General features: G+C 42.5%; 1 pseudogene; it reads right to left on the reverse strand.

The window, feature by feature from the left end:
- Positions 1–386: 386 nt before the first annotated feature.
- LOC140853840 (transcription termination factor MTERF15, mitochondrial-like) lies at positions 387–3,372 on the reverse strand (annotated as a pseudogene).
- Between the last annotated feature and the right edge of the window lie 1,372 nt (positions 3,373–4,744).

A 4,744-nucleotide genomic window follows, 5' to 3' on the forward strand; every position in this document is an offset into this window, starting at 1 on the left:
TTACAAACGAGGAATGTCTGAATAAAATAATAGAAAATAAAACTGAAATCATACCTCAAAATTTAATGTAGTTCATCTTAAATCTAGGCTACGTTTGCCAAGGGAGTGACGAATCCACTATAATATTCTGAGTATCAAGATCTGTACAAGTATTCATGAAGGAAAAAAAAAACTTGAGAAAACTCTCAAGAGAGTTAAACACAAGGGAAAAGCCGCACAAAGAAATTATCACAAAAGAAAGAGCCAAAAGATCATGAGAGTCCAAAACATGAGGTGAGCACCAAGAAAAAAATATTTTCTATCTTCTTCTATTCCTCCTCTTTTCTTCTCCCCCCCTCCCCCTCCCCCCCCCCCCCCCTCTCTCTCTCACCCCTCTTCTCTTCCATTCTCTCTCTCTTTTTATTTTTCTTCATTCATGTTCAGCCAAAGGCTCCATGGAACTCCCCTGCTAGCATCACCAAAGGATACACAAAGTCCCTATTAAAAAGTAGAGGTCACTGATCTCTTTCTGCTTGCAAGTCGAAATGGGAAGTGAAGGTCCAAGCCCTGCTCGGACTTATTCCCTATGAAATGACAATAAAGCCATAATCTCAACATTCTCCACCTTTAATTGCCAAGTCTATAAGAGAGTTAGTAGAAGCCCTTGATCCATGTTCTGAATGGCACAATGCCCTCTCCCTGAGGTAAAAACTAGCTCAACCCCAAGCATGCCACAAGCACAAGCCTTACTTGAATCTGCTCTTGCTGTCACCTACAACTTTGCTCATCTAAGAACTCCTTGGGAGAACTGCATATGGGACCTTGGCAAAGATGACCATCTAGCTCAACTCCAAACATGCCACAAGCATGAGCCTTCCTTGAATCTGCTCTCGCTGCTACCTACAACTTTGCTCATCAAGAACTCCTCAGGAGAACTGACCTAAGATGGTCACCTTTCTCTAACTACACCATCTTGAGCAACATGTCTCCAACTTACTATACATACCATTGGAAAGTCCATCTACAACTGTGTTTTCAATCAATTGGTATATGTTACCGCACTTCTCGCCCTTCATCAAAGCCATGATACCACGTTACCTTCAAAACTCTATCTTCTGCTAAACACCCACAGCCTTTGAAAATAAGAACATGAAGCAAAATTACAAAAGGAAAATAACCTAGTTGTGCAATAGAACCAAGTTAACCAAACATTTTTCATTAAAATTTGGGGATTTCATTCACTACCTTGCTTGCCTCTATCTTAAATGTTTAAATTTCATGAGTAGTCAATAACAGCTAGAAAGCATGTGAATAAAATTTTAATTAGAAGATTAGACACAAGATGTGGCACATTGAGAAAATCAATCTTAGACATTTACAAGGTCAATAGCCTCAAACACCAATATTTAAAGATCAAAATGACACTCAAGACCTCCAAATCAAATCAGCAACATATACAGATGTCCAAAAGAGAGAATGTCAAGTAGTTCCTTGTCACATAAACTTTCAAGAATGAACTACATGGTTGGGGGGTAAGAAAAAAAATCCCAGACCAATAGAGAGTTCCAGGAAATCTTACCTTCATGCAGGGCAGAATGGAAATTTGGAAACATTATTCTCTTTCATGTGAAACATTTGGGGATCAATTTTTGCCAGCCAAAACAACAAGCAACAGTGGTGCTGCATCGCACAAGATAATTTTCCAAGCTACCCTTCCAAAAACCCCTTCATAATAAAAGTGAACATCCCGAATTAGCCTGAATATATCCGTGAATGTAGATAATTCACTCTCATCTTGGCAATGTAATTGCTGTGACAGCAAAGTGCATGTCGTTCTGGTAGCTGCAGCGACAAAGAATCATACAACAATAACTCGCTCAAAGTAATCAAGCACCTAGTTTAGAACGTGTTCCTGTTTCAGCTAACAGTTAGAACAATGAGTAAAAAATCAGAATAAATTAACGTACTTAGGTGGTAGAAGTGGCACGCTGACAGAGCCAAAACTTCAAAGGAATTGTACGACTTCCAAGAGTACTACAAAATGGAACAGACAGAGGAAGTCAAGAACTCCGGCGATTAAACTCTTCCGCAATTGCCGATTTCCATTGGCTTCTCCGGTACCTTGCCTGGAGCCCTACAAATTCCAATTTCCCCTGGTAAGCCTCAAGCACCTCGGGGATCTGCTTCCCATACTTGATCACATAATTCTCTAAGAAGTCTTTCTCACTTATGAGCAGAAAAGTGTGCACACCCCATTTCCTGCTCACCACTCCCTTCGACTCCAAAATGCTCAAAACCGAGCACCTTGGAATGGTCCTCTTTTCAAGACTAAAGCCCAAAAGCCTCGGCTCTGCTGCCACAAACGCCGGCTTCCAGTTCATTTTCTTCACAAAGAACTCCATCACTTTCCTTATCTTCTTGTCCGATGACAGCATACAGTTGGGGTGCTTCGTGAAGGCCATGAGAGTCTCATTCTCAGACTATCCTAAACTTCTATAAACCGCCAGCTTCCTCTCCCACGTCGCCGCCGTCAGCCCCGACATGGCATTGATAGCGAGAATGAACTTTGTCCACATCGGTTTCAACCCCATTCCTTTAAGCAATTTGACGGTTTCGGTGAAGCGATCGGGCTTATTCATCAGCACTCGTGGATACCAACTAACCAACATGACGATCTTCGGCGCCGGAACTCCGTGATCTCTCAATGTCTGCAAATTGGGCAGCACCACGGTGCTGAGATTGCACCGGAGAAGCCGAGAGGAGCCGGCGATCGCCGCGATCACAGCCGCCGGCGAGCCGAGCAGTGTCTTGAGCAAGTCGAAGTTGCGGACGATCCTTTCCTCGAGGCTGGTCGAGAGGAGTCTAGGGTCGGAGGAGATGAGCTTGCCGAGATTGGCGCCGGTGTAGCCGATGCCGGCGAAGAATTCGAGCTGGGGTTTGATGATCTTCTCCGGGCGGGCGGCGAGGAGGGCGGGGTTCTTGGAGACGAGGTTGGCGATCTGTGGCTTGGTGAAACCGTGCCCTTTGAGGAGGGCGAGGACGGCGTCAGGGTTGGCGGTGGATTTGAGGTGGACTTTTTTGGCGGCGGAGAGGGCGGCGGAGAGGGAGAGGCCGCAGGAACTTCTGAGGTAGGAGACGGTGGCGGCGGCGGTGGATTGGTCAGGGGGTTTGGGGTTTGGGTGGTGGAGGAAACGGAGGACAATTGGGGTGGAACGGAAGAGGTATCTGCAGAGGAGAGAGCGAAGCATCGGAGGGAAGAAGGGATCTGAAAAGAGGAAATGGAGTTCAGAAACAGGGAAATGTTTGGAGAGGCGGGAGCAAATAAACCCTGGAAAGGGTTGAAGGAAATTGATCCAACCACCCGATTAGTACTGCTTTGTGTGGAGAATGGGTTAGCAGCAATCGCCATGGCATTTGTTAGTTTTTTTTTTTTTTCTTTGGCAAGCAGAATAGGAGTTGGGAGGGAGGAGGGGATATCACTTCCAGTGCTGCGTAGGGCCGGTTCTGATATTTTTTAAATTTAATATAAAAAAAAAATTATTAAAAATTAATATATTTTAAATATTAATTATTATTAAAAAAAATAATCTACATACAATAATTTTTTATAAATATATTTATTAAGCAGCATATAAAATCTATCATTAATCTATTTAATTATTTTTTTATTATAATATTATAAAAAGCCATCTTTACACTCCATTGAAACATCAATATAGGGCCCGAGACGGTCACCCAATTCGACCTGCCCAGGATCGGTCCTAGTCCTGCATCATCCCAACACCACAGAAGTGTTGGAATTTCTATATCGAGACATGCATGTATGTTTCAAAAAAAAATTTTTCTAAATATCGCAGTAGAATAGAAGATTAAAATACCTTTTAATCTACATCATGCATACATAAAATATAAACCACTAGGATCTACTTCATATGTTGAAATTGAACAAATGCTGAAATTGAATATGTGATCGAATCACATACCTGTTTCGCAATTCCTTTCTTCAAATCTGGATCTAAAAGAGAAGATGCTCTCTCTTAGTCATGCAAGTACCTGGCCTCTATGGGTATCCACTCAGGATCAACTTGGAACAGCCTTCTTTGGTATTGATTTTCTTCTCTAAAAAAAATCAGCCTGCGAATCTGAATGAAGCCTAGATCGCGATCAACTCTTTGATCCTTTTCTTGATCTTCTTCTTCTCTTCTTGTCTTGCTTTTCTTCCCTAGATTATGCAGCAATTAGGGACTAGAAACCAGCAAGGAATATGGGACGCCCAAACACCTTTGGGCGTTGAAGATGGAGGACACCCAAGGTATGGGCGTTGGATCTCCAAGAGAGAAGAGAGGAAGAAGAGAAAGAGGGGGCATGGGCTCTTCAAGGGAGGCGTGGGGCTGCTGGTTAAAGTTTCTAGAGACCTTAGAGAAGGCCCCTTTAAATAGGCATAAGATTTGAATCCTATTCAAAATTAAACAAACACTTAATACAAGTCCTACTTGCATTAGGAATCTTTATTCCTTTAGTTATTTGACTCTTTTTAGGAGATCCTTTAGGTGCTAACTATTAGAGCTTTTGCATCCATAAAAACACACCCAACATGGCACCCATGGGATGCCTCATAATAGTTCCACACGCTCTCTAATAGGTGGACACACCCAACTTGATCAAATTAAGTGGCATCCAATGAAAACTATCAAAAAAATTAATTAAGGACTGGAACCCTTAATTCATTTGATCCAAAACCTTAGACACCCAACAATTGGAGCTC

This window comes from Elaeis guineensis, chromosome 14 (assembly GCF_000442705.2).
Source record: "Elaeis guineensis isolate ETL-2024a chromosome 14, EG11, whole genome shotgun sequence".
NCBI classification, from domain to species: domain Eukaryota; kingdom Viridiplantae; phylum Streptophyta; class Magnoliopsida; order Arecales; family Arecaceae; genus Elaeis; species Elaeis guineensis.